This window comes from Dama dama, chromosome 12, assembly GCF_033118175.1.
Source record: "Dama dama isolate Ldn47 chromosome 12, ASM3311817v1, whole genome shotgun sequence".
NCBI lineage: Eukaryota > Metazoa > Chordata > Mammalia > Artiodactyla > Cervidae > Dama > Dama dama.
The window spans coordinates 37,464,064-37,477,768 of record NC_083692.1 but is presented as its reverse complement, the minus strand read 5'-3'; the positions used below and the strand labels follow the sequence as shown (position 1 = coordinate 37,477,768).

The 13,705-nt window shown below is 43.7% G+C and overlaps 1 pseudogene; it reads right to left on the bottom strand.

The window, feature by feature from the left end:
- Nucleotides 1-12,364: 12,364 nt before the first annotated feature.
- On the bottom strand, nucleotides 12,365-12,807 carry LOC133067200 (ATP synthase F(0) complex subunit C1, mitochondrial-like; annotated as a pseudogene).
- Between the last annotated feature and the right edge of the window lie 898 nt (nucleotides 12,808-13,705).

Genomic DNA, 13,705 nt, shown 5'->3' with positions numbered 1-13,705 from the left:
GAGCCATTATCTAGGGAATACTGAGGCCAGGCCTGTGAACACAGAAAAGTGAGCTGCTTGGGGCGGATATCTCCCTTTAGTCTTAGAGTCCGCAGGTTAGCCAGCAGGCACTCTAAGGGGGTGGAGTATTGGGGATCGGGTTTGGAGGCTGTCGATCCCATGGCGACCATGGGGCGTGGAGGCAACCCCCGCTGCCCGAACGTCTTCGGGCATGTCAAGGGAAGCTGGAGGCCCGTGCAGCCGTTCGGAACGTCTTCTTCACGAGCTGGGGACTGGGAAAGGCCGAAGCCGGAGGTCTACTCAGCCGCTGGGGACGTCTCCCTCACGAGCTGGTGACCGGAAAAGGCCGAAGCTGGAGGCCGAAGCCGGAGGTCTACTCAGCCGCTGGGGACGTCTCCCCACCAGCTGGTGACCGGGAGGGCCCAGTAAGTGCGCACCCGTTACTGGACCCTAGGAGGTGGTCGCCAGGGAGGGCAGGCCCCAAAGCCAAAGGGACTTACCCCGTATCCTGCCGTCCGGGGGGTTGGTCAGCCGCCTGGGTCTGGGGCTACTGTGGCGGTGGAGCTCGAGGGGGCCTCAACGGCGAGTGCCGGGGGCCCTCACCTCGAGCCCCACGTTGGGCGCCAGATATTAGAAAACGCCTAGGGAAGAAAAAGCCACCTCTAAGGACCGTTGATGAAGGCCTTTATTGGGCGGTCGCTCTCGGGCAGAACTCCCGGGGGCGGGTGAGCGAGCAGACAAAGGGAGTCTGCGAGGTATGAGGGGTGGGGAGGGGTTTTATAGCCAGGGCCGGCGTCCAAGCCAGGTCTTTTCATATAAGGAAGAAAGCGCGGGCTACAGCGGCAGTTGATGTCCAAGGGCTCCGGGTCGGTACCTGATTGGACCAGGCTGCAGGGGGTTGGTCCCCGGAACTCGTCTGCGGCACTTTTTCTGGGGCATGCCCCGACCTTTCACAGGGAGTAATAAGCTGATTCGGATCAATATGTACACTTTAAAACAGACGCTAAAGGGCTCATAATAGTCACAAGCCCGAGAGGGCTGTAAATGACACCTACCCTCAAGAAATGTCCTAGGGTAAATCATCAGAAAAAAATTCCAAGCAGGGCCAACTTTCAAGAAGTCAGATTGAAGAGGTAAACTGTTCTCACAAGATGTAAAATAATAATGAAGGCACATGAAAAGATAGTCCACATCAGTAATTATTAAATCAATGCCAAGCAAAACTACAAGGTATCACCTCACACTGGCCACAATGGCCATCATCATGTAAAAGATCTACAGAGAATAATTAGTGCGGAATGTACAGAAAGTAAAATTTTCCCACAGTCTTGGTGGGAATGTAAATGGTGAAGCCACAAGGGAAAACAGAGTGGAGGTTCCTTGAAGCACTAGAGGTATCATATGATCCTGCAGTTCCATTCCTCAGCTTAGGTCCAGAGAAAATCACCATTCAAAATGACATGTGCAACTAGATTCTCAGGGCAGCACTATTTACAATAGCCAGGACGCAGAATCCACCAAAATATCCATTGACAGAAAAATGAAGACTACATGGTACATCTATACACTGGAATGCTACTCAGCCATAAAACAGAAGAAAATAATGATATTGGCAGTAGCTTGGATATACCAAGAAATTATCATACAATAAATACTTTTCAGAGAGAAAAGGACAAATATCCTGAGATATCATGTACAGGTGGAATCTATAAGTTCATACCAATGAACTAATTTACAAAATAGACTCACAGACTGAGAAAATCAATAGGATTATCAAAGGAACACTGGAAGGGGCAGATAAATTAAGAGTTTGAGATGAAAATATACACACAAATATATATCAAGTTGATAATGAAAAATGACCTACTGAATAGAACTGGGGGCTCTACTGAACAAACTGTAATAACCTATATGAGGAAAACAACAGAAAAAGAATATACATCTATGTATAACTGAATCAAGTTCATGTACACCTAAAACAAACATCGGAAATCAACTCTACCCCAATATAAAATAACAATAAATTACAAATTAAATTACATGAACTCGGTCTAGAGGAAACCAGACAGTGGTGACCCTATGAATTAGATTTACATTATGCTGTGATATTATTATTTTTTAATGCTGTGATATTGTTATTATTATTTTAATGCTGTGATATCATTATTATTTTAATGCTGTGATATTATTGTATTTTTAATGCTGTGATATTATTATTTTTTTTAATGCTGTAATATTATATTATTTTAATGCTATGATGATATTACTATGACACCACCAAAGGTCTTCTTTCACTCAGCAGGACGCAGAGCAGCAACTCACTCAAAGGTGCCTAACCTCACGTGAATGTGACAATATGAAGAGAAGAAACAGGACCACAGGTTAATCAGGGAGACACCCCCAATTCAGATGCTGGAAATCTGAGAGGGGACAAGCCACACTGAGGTAAAGACCACATATGGGGTCTCTGGGTACAGGATCCGGACCCATGTGGATGGGGTGAGGTCCACACAATACCTGGATCCTAGACCTGGGGTCACACATCCACAGTCTCCAGGGTGACCCCCGTCCCCAGACCTTGCACCTGGGGTCACATGTCCACAGTCTCTAGGGTGACCGCTCTCCCAGACCCTGCACCTGAGGTCACATGTCCACAGTTTCTAGGGTGACCCCCGTCCCCAGACCCTGCGCCTGGGATCACACATCCACAGTCTCCAGGGTGACCCCCATCCCCAGACCCTGCACATGGGGTCACATGTCCACAGTTTCCAGGGTGACCCCTCTCCCAGACCCTGTACCTGGGGTGGCAAGACCCTTGGTCAGGACACCAAGTCTCTGCTGGTTGGGCCCCTACGGTGGAAATAAGTGAGTCCCTGTTACCTCCTGGCTTGGTAGATCGAAGTATCAGGTCCGTCTCCTTCCCCCACACTTGTCCCAGAGACATCCTCCTCTTCTCTGTTTGGTTCTGTGTGATATTAACTGCTTTTACAGCTTTCATAATGATGTTGAACACACCACCCTGGTGTTTGCAGTCTCAGTCTTTTGTTGTCCCACTGAGGTGCTGTGAAAACACAGCAGACACTGGGCTGGAAGATGAGGGGCAGGTCTGGTCTCTGCTGAGTATGGACGGTCTACTGGAACGAGATCACAGCAGCAATCTGCTGCCTTTTGGCTTTTTGCCTGATCCATGTGCCCTGCAATCAGTTGCCCAGGTAAACCTGCTCCCTTCTTGTCATGCTCGTGCTGGTGAATTGGAATAATTACCAGGTAGCTCACCTGAGGAGTCTCCAGGAGCCCCAGGGATGGGGAACCTCGCAGGGGTAAAGAGGGAATAGGCACAGGCCTCTATAAAATGATATTGTAAAGCATTAATTCCTAAACACAAGTCAAGTGATGCTCACACATATTCTTCCCTTTTTCTTAGGTTTGAGTATATGGTCTCCCTCTGCACATGATTCTGACCCACACAGATGGGGTGAGACTCACACAGTCCCCAGACCCCCCCACCTGGGGTTACACATTCCCTTGGTCAGGACACTATGGCTGTGGTTGGTGGGCCCCCAGTGGGTAAACAAGTCAGGTCCATATAATCAAAGCTATGATTTTTCCAGTAGTCATGTATGGATGTGAGAGTTGGACCATAAAGAAGTCTGAGCACTGAAAAATTGATGCTTTCAAACTGTGGTGCTGGAGAAGACTCTTGAGAGACCTTGGACAGCAAGGAGATCAAACCAGTCAATCCTAAAGGTAATCAACTGTGAATATTCATTGGAAGGACTGATGTTGAAGCTGAAACTCCAATACTTTGGCCACCATATGGGAAAAGCTGACTCATTGGAAAAGACCCTGATGCTGGGAAAGATCGAAGGCAGAAGGAGAAGGGGACAAGAGAGGATGAAATGGCTGATGGCATCACTGACTCAATAGACATGAGTTTGAGCAAACTCCAGGAGATGGTGGAGGACAGGGAGGCCTGATGTGCTGCAGTCCATGGGTCACTAAGAATTGGACACAACTTAGAGACTGAACAACAACAATCAGTAGCCTACCGGGGGTGTCTTGATGCGCCCCAGGGAAGGTGAACTTGTCAGAGGGAAAGATTAAGAGCCCTACCTCAGCACTGACCCTGGGAGGGCCATGCAACTCCACTCAGAGAAGAGCATGGTTACCCAGAGAAGCCCACCTCAGCTCCAGACGCCAGACATCTGAGCACTGACATTCAGATGCAGGCCTGGAGTTTTCCAGGACAGTGGCCAGGCCGGGTCTCTACCCGGGTCTTCATGTCCTACTGCACAGAGGACCTGGTCAGGTGTAAATGGTTTCATTGTAGAAACACATTATCATCTAAACATAATCAGTGTAGACAGGACTTGCTGAAGTCTGAATCTACCATGCAGACAGAACTTGGTCAGGTTCCAAGTGGCTTAGAGCCATGCTCCCAGGAGGCACAGTCACATACCTGGGATCTCTCATTGCTGGACAGGGGCACACCTGCATGTGGGATCTAGGATGTATGTTTCTTGAAGAAGAAACCATCCCTGGGTTCCACACTTCACCCACATCAGGAAATGGAACAAAAATAATGCCACTTGCAGGGATAATCTACAACACTCATAGATTAATCTAGAACACTCATAGTAAGTGAAGTACTTCAGAAGGAGAAACTGGTACCAGTGAGCTATTTTATAGAGCAAAATACATGCACAGTCTCAGGGAACAAACATGGTTACCGAAGGGGCATGGTGGGTAGAAAGAATAAATTAGGAGGTTGGGATTCATTTAGACTCATAAATACATATATAATATAGAATCAACACCGATCTACTTTAGAAAAGGTGGTGTACTACACATTCTATAATAATGTGTATATGAAGAAAGCAAAGATGAATCAAGATGTGTATGGGGATAGCCAAGAAGAATCTTTACACTAAAAAACACAACATTGTAAGTCAGCTATCCTCCAAAAGAAGTAAACATTAAGTTAAAAAAAACAGAAACAAGGATTAATGAGACACAGGCTTCTGGCATGTCCCAGAAGAAACAATGGCTAGGAGTAATCCTAAGGTTCTGGTTACTGTAGTAACAGGAGTAGGGCATGAAGAAATCCTGTCTCCTTGTGGCCGTTTCCCACAAAAGAAACTTTAAAGTTATTGCTTATGCTGAAGTGAAATAAGAAAAAGTTTTTTCTCTTTGGCCTTTTGATTCCTTCTCTACTTTAGCTGCTCCTGATCTACAGTCTGCATTGATAACTAAGTTTCTTTCTTTTCAGAAGATTAACCTATTGACTGTTTTGAAACAATGCAAAAAGGAACAGGAATATAGGAACCTTATACCTTTGTGGAAATAAGTGTTTTTTGGAGAAAATAGAAAGATGGCTTTAATCCCCAAGCTGGCAGAGGAGAGAACACAGTAGGCTTGTGCCTCAAGAATTGTGTCTCTCCCCATAGGGAATCAAGAGGATCACACAGTTGGGGCTCATAGTCAGCAGTTGGAGATAAAGAGCAAACATGTAAGGATCCTGTATTCTTTCTTTCTGCATTGTTTCAAAGCAGTCAATAGTTAGAGGGAGCCCAGTAACTTGGGTGTGGCCGACAGTCCCAGGAGTTGGGTCCACTGTCTTTTGCCGATTGCACTGCAGCTTTCTTTCTGTAATACAAAAAGAGGAAGAACAAACTGTAAGGGGAGGTTTGCAGAGAGTACCATAAAGTTAAGCATCAGGATGTGACTAGCATAAAATTAAAAGATAATAGATGCAAAGTATGGCTCATGCAGAGTTAGAGGGCGATAGGTGTGGGATATACCTAGAGAAGGGAATGGCTACCCACTCCACTATTCATGCCTGGAGAATTCCACGGACAGAGAAGCCTGGTGAGCTACAGTCCGTGGAATCACAGAGAGTCAGACATGACTGAGCAACTAACACACACACACACACACACACACATACACACACACACACACACATGCAGGTGCAGGATATAGTTTACAAAACAGGTTAGTCTTCTAAAAGAAGGGAACTTAGTTATCAACGCAGAATGTAGATAGGAAGAGTGAAAGTAGAGAAGGACTCAAAAGGCAAAAGAGAAAAAGAAAACTATTTCTTAATTCACTGCAACACTTACGAACACTTCATATTCACAAGGACTGCTGGGCTCTAAATGATACTGGCGCTTAAAAAATTTCCATGGGTAACTAACTGAAAATAAATAAAAACTGGGCAGACTGTGAAGAAGAAAATTTCCACAGTCAGTTCCACACACACTAGTTAAAACCAAAGCCCATGAAAATGTGCTGCACCTCAGGAACTGTTAGAGACGTGCAAATCAAAACCACAGCGAGGCAACACTGCACCTGGTTGAAAGGCCATCCTCAGCCTACAAAGGTAAGTGGTGGAGAAGACGCGGAGGAAAGGGAACACTTACGGTGCTGATAAGATGTAAATGCTAAGAATCACTGTTGAGAGGAGTATGAAACCGCCTTTCTAAATTTTTAGTAGGACAAACATTGATTCCAGCCCAGGTCACAGGAAGACTTAAAACATGTCCTGCCCAGCATTCCCTCATTGTCAGCACCAACAAGGGAAGAAGCTGCCTGAAGAACAGCTCTGCCCAAAGCCGGCAGACAGCCTCGGTGAGGGACACATCAGTCAAGTCTCCTCCTCATCAGGTGGTTAACAAGGCTCCCCCCTCACAGCAAAGGGCTCCTAAACTCCAAATTCAGTTTGCACAGAGAAGAGGAAAGAATCAGACACAAACTATAAATTGAATCAAGTATCTTTATTTTTAAATTTAAATATAAAAAGTGAAGGATAAGAGCAGTAAAAATTACACTTTAAGTGAATAAATTACAAACTAAATCAATTATATATTCTGACTTATAAAAGAGGAGGCAGCTGGAAATAACACAAATTACTGTACGTGGGCAGCCCTTGACTCTGTGGGTACCACCCAAGTTCTCCAGTCGACTCCACCGCTAGTCTCGGCTGCAGACACCATCCGGAACCAGAGCTGCTCTTTCCATCACACAAGGAGGAGCCTTCTTTGTCACCGGGGCACGGGGAGAACCCAAGTCTGTGCCTTCGGGCACCTGTTCTGCCAGGCTCCAAGCAGAAGGCTCCACCTGAGTTGTGCTCTTCATCTTCTTCTCTTGCAGGTTAATGGTGGTAAAATGAGGCAAAGGAAGCGCCTAGAACTTGGGCACCTCCTCTTTCTGCAGCTGTTTTATTTTCTTCCCTTTCTGTAAGTGACTTTTTGAATCAAAAGAGAAAGGGCATATTTCCACAGTTCTCCTCACAGGGATTTTGGGCTTAAAAGGTACTCCGTAATGGGGCAATTGTTGAGCTCCGATCACCATTGGCTGCTCCTCATCCTCACCCTCTTGGGTGGGTTTGGGGGTTCTCTTCTTCTGAACAAAGGCAGGAGTCCTGGGGATGGTAAGTGGAATTTCTTTCTTAAGGGGAACACCCACAACACCTAACAGGATATGATAAGGGCAAGGCTTCGCATGAAAGTGTTTATCCTCCAATACCCTCTTTGATTTGTCTCGCTGTTTGATTCTTTTCTCCATTTCAAAATCAAAGTCAATAGGCACAGTGGGTGGCTTCTCTGGCAATTTCTTAGGGAAAATGTACCCATCATAAAGAATTCCAGAATCCAGTTTCTGTACTTTAAATTTGCAGAGCTCCGCTTCCACAGGATTACATTTCTTGGATTTTGCATTTGTTTCCAACACTTCCACCACCTCTTGCCACATTTTTATTCTCTTCTTTGACTCTTGAGTCTCAGTATTTTTTAGGATCTTCTGTATATGGAAAGAAGAACCTGAAAAAGAATAGATATGTGTTTATGCATGGACTGAATTAAGTTCCTATGAAGAGGAAAAGTTAAAATTTTACCTCCTTCTCCTGCCTCTGTAACTCAGCTTGCTCCTTGCAAAGTCTAGATCATGTAGGTCTCAGAAAGCGGGGACTCACAATACTAGGAACTGGAGCTTATCTCACTCACCCTCGTCCTGCTCTTTGCAATCCCCGTAGCCCATGCAAATCCACAGACCTGCTTAATCATGGCTGTCCTGTCATGGTCTGGGCACGGGTTGGAAAAGAATTTCCAGACATGAGACAGAATGAGAGGGAAATAAAGTTTATCAGAGTGGGAGACGTTGTTAGAACAGCAGGCAAGCTCAAGAGAGAACCGACATTGAATGGGGGTCCTTGGTCCATTCTTAGACCCAGGGTACAAGGGGTGGGATAGGGGTTCTTGTGGGTCATTTGCTGATTGGATGAGGCACGTATACTGCGTGGGGGGAAGAGTAAGGCAAATACCTCCTCCCTATCGGGTAGGAGGGGAGACAGGTTATACTGTTCCATTAATAGTTACAACTTGGAGGAGGGAAGGATGATAAGGGTCTGGTTTTTCCGTTCCTGCATTCCAAGACCCTCCTTGGTATCTGCTTTTTCATCCTTGGGTCACCACATTCTTCCCTCTCTTTATTTTTAGGGCCAATTCTTTGGCCCCTTTTGATACCCTGCTCATGTCTAACAGTTTACCTATATCCCTTCTCAGGCATTTGGGAACCCAGTCTCAGGGGAAAAGGGGTGATGACCACACTGGCTTCTTCAGGCTGTCCAGGCGCATCGTGGGGCTCTGGGCTCCCTTTGCCTGCTCTCTGTCAGGGTGCATTTATGGAGGGAGATGAGAGTCCATGGAATGATAAGGTGACTTGTTTCAGCATTGTTTAGCTGTTTGTTGGTCAGGGAAAACTCTTGTCAAACTATCACTTGGAGATTTGTTGTATTCTAGATGAAACAAACAAGAAATTTAAAGGTACATGGCCCAAAAATGAATAAAAGTAGAAAAGCTGCTCAAGAGCTAGCCAGGAGAATCAGGATTAGACATTGGTTTGTGACATTAGTGTTTCTCTAGTTACAAGAAGATGCAAGAATTTGGGCTCGTAAAAATCTTTACCTGAAAACATCTGACTATCTGAAGGCCGGTTCTTCCGGCTTTATCCCAGAGCACAGAGTGCCTTATTTCTAATCTCCACCCTGAACTCCTTTCAAGGGGGTGTTGAAGTTCAGCAGCTTGCAGCAGTCATGATGTAATCCTTGTAGAGGCAGCTGGCAAGTGTCAACTTTCAGTCAGCAGAGTCCCTTCATAGCCACATATTTGACCATGCTTTGGGGGCGTTCATGGCCATTTTCTCCCATGGAGCTGGGAAGGCTCTTTTCCAGGTCTAATGAAGGTTCCATTGACAGGCCACTCAATGTGCTGTTACTAGACCTGGCCTTGCAAGCGGCAGAAGTCTCTGGACCATACCTATCTTACTAGCCTCTTGGTCCAGGAAAATATCCTCTCTCATTGTGTCTTCTCATATCTAGATTTGCATTATTACAATCATTGATCTCATATGGAACTGCATATCAGCATTTTATCTCAGGCTCAGTCACACATTTAGTAACATAAGAAACAATCTTCTGAAACAAGTTACATAGAAAATAATATAGCTAGCAGTTAATAGTAAGGTCATAAGTTAGAATTATAAGTCAAGAACTTTCATTAGGTAGAACCCAATATACCCCAGGTCATCTGACTTCATTTGTTAAATGACTATACCCTGGTATTAATATCCTGGTTGTACATCATGGAGCATGTGATCTTTATCTGAAGATTGCTTACTAGATAAGCTTTAGAAACAAACTTAGAGTTTCCTTTTTAATAACAATTCAATCTTTTAGCAATATAACATAACAACAACGAACTAGCTCAGAGGTGAGTCTTAGTAAACACTAGACCTTAATTAACAAAACTAGAAACTTAGTTTGACAATTAACAAAGCTTAATATTCAGTAAAACGTAATTTTTTCATTATGAGGGCATTAACCCTGTAGCCAGGGAAGGCTTTAACCCATCAAATAAAAATGAGCTTTGTCAGGGAGCCGGGAAAATCCAAGTGGCCATCGTGGATTTCCCACAGCCCTGACTGTTTGATTTATACAGCTATTGTTCACCCATTTTTAATTCCCTGATTTAGGAGTAGACTATTGCCATGTTTTAAGGACATCAGAATAGCAAAAGTCTAACCACGAAGGCTTATTTTTAGTAGAAGCAGAATGAGCTTTGTCTACATGTACTGTAATCTTAAATAATGTTTATTTACTTTACCAAAGTAACAAAAGATTTCAAAAACAAATATAAATCACTTAAAGGCAAAGAAATTCATAATCTGTTATTGAAAGCTGCATTCTAAGAAAATTTTGTTCTCTTAACATAGAGTGTAGACTAAATTCCAGTCTGGTGGTACCAGCTTACCAGATAACAAACAAAATTTGTTTATTGGTTAATTTTAGAAGTCTTTTCCATAAGTCTTAAAGTAGCAGTATTCTTGCAAAGGCATCAGAGTGAAACCATAGAAGGCATGTTTAAAATCTGATTAAATTGTAACTGACAAAGTAGCCTGGTCATTGCTGTGATATGTAGCACTTTAATATGATAACTAGAATTATAACTGACAACATTTTACCAGGACATATCAGATTTTCATGAATTTCACATAATTTCTAGGATATCTATATTAGCAACATCAACCATACAATATAACCTGAGAAGATTCATCATTCCTCCAACAATACTTCCTATGTAATCTAACATGTCAAATGAACTCAAATAGTTTAATATCTCTCTTTGGGATGTTTCAGGGGCCCTCTGAAGCATCCCAAAGTTAGCTAGAAGTCAAATGATTTAGGAAGTGTTTTCAATAAATATCAAAAGGGTTTATGACACTCAATCAGATAGGATCATATAAGTCACTGTGAAAAAATAGTTATTCACTTAGCCAAAGTTAACAAAAGATTTCAAAGGTAAATATAGAACAGATTTCTTCAGAGGTAAAGAAACTTAAAACCCATTATCAAAGGCAGTTCAACATCTCAAAAAAACTTGTATTTATGCACAAAACTCTTCTCTTGGGGTGCACTTTCCATCAAACCTTCTTATCAATTTCTGTACCCGTTACTTTGTTCTCCCATCCTGAAACAGCCACCTGTAAGTCAGACCTACTTCCTTTTCCCTTCATAAAATGTAATTTCATTCCTCAAACCTTCTTTACTGAAAACACACATCATACTTTCCTTAAGCAACCAAGAACTGACCTTTATATTAGCATTCTATAGATTGGTTTAACATAAATACCAGTGGTAATTTCTGAAAAAAAAAAAAAAAAATTCTAGAGACCATCTCAGGATGGCATCAACATTATTCACTAAGAGTCCAAAATCTCTAGTTTCTCTGTAAGAGGAAGTTAGTGTTCAGTAACGAATGTTCCAGAATCTTATTTTATTTGGAAATGATCTAGCTATTCAATAAATCAGTCACTTAGTTTAGCACAACCCTAGAAATTATGGGGTCGCGAACAGTTGGACACGACTGAACTACTTCACTTTCACTTTTCACTTTCATGCATTGGAGAAGGAAATGGCAGCCCACTCCAGTGTTCTTGCCTGGAGACTCCCAGGGATGGGGGAGCCTGGTGGGCTTCCGTCTATGGGGTCGCACATAGTTGGACACGACTGACGTAACTTAGCAGCAGCAGCAGCAGAAATTCAGGTTACCAAAATCTAGAGGGACTGTTTTAGACAGACATTTCTAAAGTATAATTATTCTTAACAGAGTTTATCTAAAAGCTCATATCTCATTTACATTTTTTTGAAGTTTCTTCACTCGAGGTACTTTCCTTGCTGACAAACTTGTAACAAATATAACAATATAACAATATTTAACTTATAATAAACCTAGGCACAGTGAAAATATTATGCTTATGTTAATGACTCTTAGACATATCTCTATTAGATTAGCAAACAAACATTAATACTAGATATTTAATATTGACTATTTCCCAGTTCAAGAGAATCTAATATTCATTTAGGTTAATTTCTCTTGTATTTAGAATTGTCTGATTTGTAAGCACATACTTTTCTTTAGGCTAATTAAATTAGAACTTATTTACAACTTCAGCAATATTTTTTAAAAAGCCAAAGGCACACACTGAGACATACATAAATCCAGACGACAGACAGAAATCTCATAGTTTTCTGCTAGAGATTTAAAATGTTTCTTTGATGCCCCCCCCCTCTTTTTTTGAAGTTCTAATTTGCCCAAGGCTGAGGTCTCAGGCAAAGTGGGCTATGTATTTCAAGGACATGGAAAGGGTTAACTTCAAGCTTTTCCCTAGGCAGGCCTTTTAGCAAGCTAGTTTTTTGTTTGTTTGTTTAGAGAAACATTGTGTTTAATGGTAAAGGTTAGCACACTCCAGCATGGGGCATGGCCTGGAGTCGAAGCAGCAGGGGTGGGTAGGTAACTTCCACGGAGCCTCACATGGTGAAGAGGATGAGGAAGGCGGCCATCAAACAGAAAAGCCCCATAGCCTCAGACAGGGCAAAGCCCAGAATGGCATGGGAGAAGAGCGGCTGCTTCAGAGACGGGTTCCTGGCATAGCCAATGATCAAGCTGCCAAACGCTGTTCCAATACCGGCCCCTGAACCAGCCACAACCAACCAGCCCCAGTGCCAACAAACTCGGCTGCGGTGTCAACGTCCCGGGAGACAACACTGGTCTGGAATTCCCGCCGGGCCACCTGCAGTGGGCCACTGCCGTAGGAAGGCTGTACCGATGGGATCCCTGGCCTACTCAGGAAGGAGGCAGACACAGGCCTGATCAGACCCCTGGTACAAGAGCGGATCAGCGCGGGAGACATGAGTAGTGCCCCGGTGGTCTGCATTTTTTTCAGTCTGTACTCCCACTGCCCTGCTGCCCCTGCTCATGAAACCACAGCGCCCGCCCGGCTCAAGGTGACTGACTCACCACTAGTTGTTTTTAATTGCATATGAAAAAAGAACCGGTTTTGCAGTTTCCAAGAGAAAAAATTTCATTTTAACCAGTTTACTCTGGAGTCTAAAGAATATCATGGTCATCCTGTGTCAAAAAGTCATCTTTCCTTTCTATAGTCATAGTTTTAGAGCTAAAATATAGACCTAATAGTGCTCAGATTGACTCTGATATCAGGGGCAGATCATCTGATAAAGATGTTGGATTGTCCCTCTGGTGGAAAGTGAAGTCTTTGTCCCATCAGACGAATCTGAAGGGTTAAGGGAATTTGCAGGAGTCGGGGAAGAAGCTTGGTCCTTCCCCACCCTGAGAAACAGCGATAGTTAGAAGAGAATTCTTTAGCATGTTCAGGAGTGGGGGAAACTTGGTTCCCTCTCCACCTGAGAGAGAAGCATAGTTAGAAGGGGATTCTTTAGAGTGTTAGGAAAGCTTTTGATCCTCAGGCTTTTGAATATAGGAGAAAGATCTGGGCCAAAGGGAACCTCAGAATTCTTTCCTAGAAGTCATGTGGATATGAAAGGTCAAGTAGGGGTCATCTAGGAAATCTGACGGAGAGAGACAGAGGGGGACAGGAGATAGGGAAGCAACAGAAAGACACATGTGGCCTGAGTCCCTCAAATCCGGATTCTGACTGAGGGCCATGAAGGACTCAACATAAGGAAATTCTGAGTCTTTTCCCTGCTTTTGGCAAAAGCTTTTTTTTGGGGGGGGTCTCCCAGTTTGTATTGGGACCAGGCCTTTTGCAGGGTCAAAATGTTCCAGTTTCTGAGAATATAGCCAAGGGGTGAGTCTAAGAGAGGCTCCCGGGACGTACCAGAACCCACTCA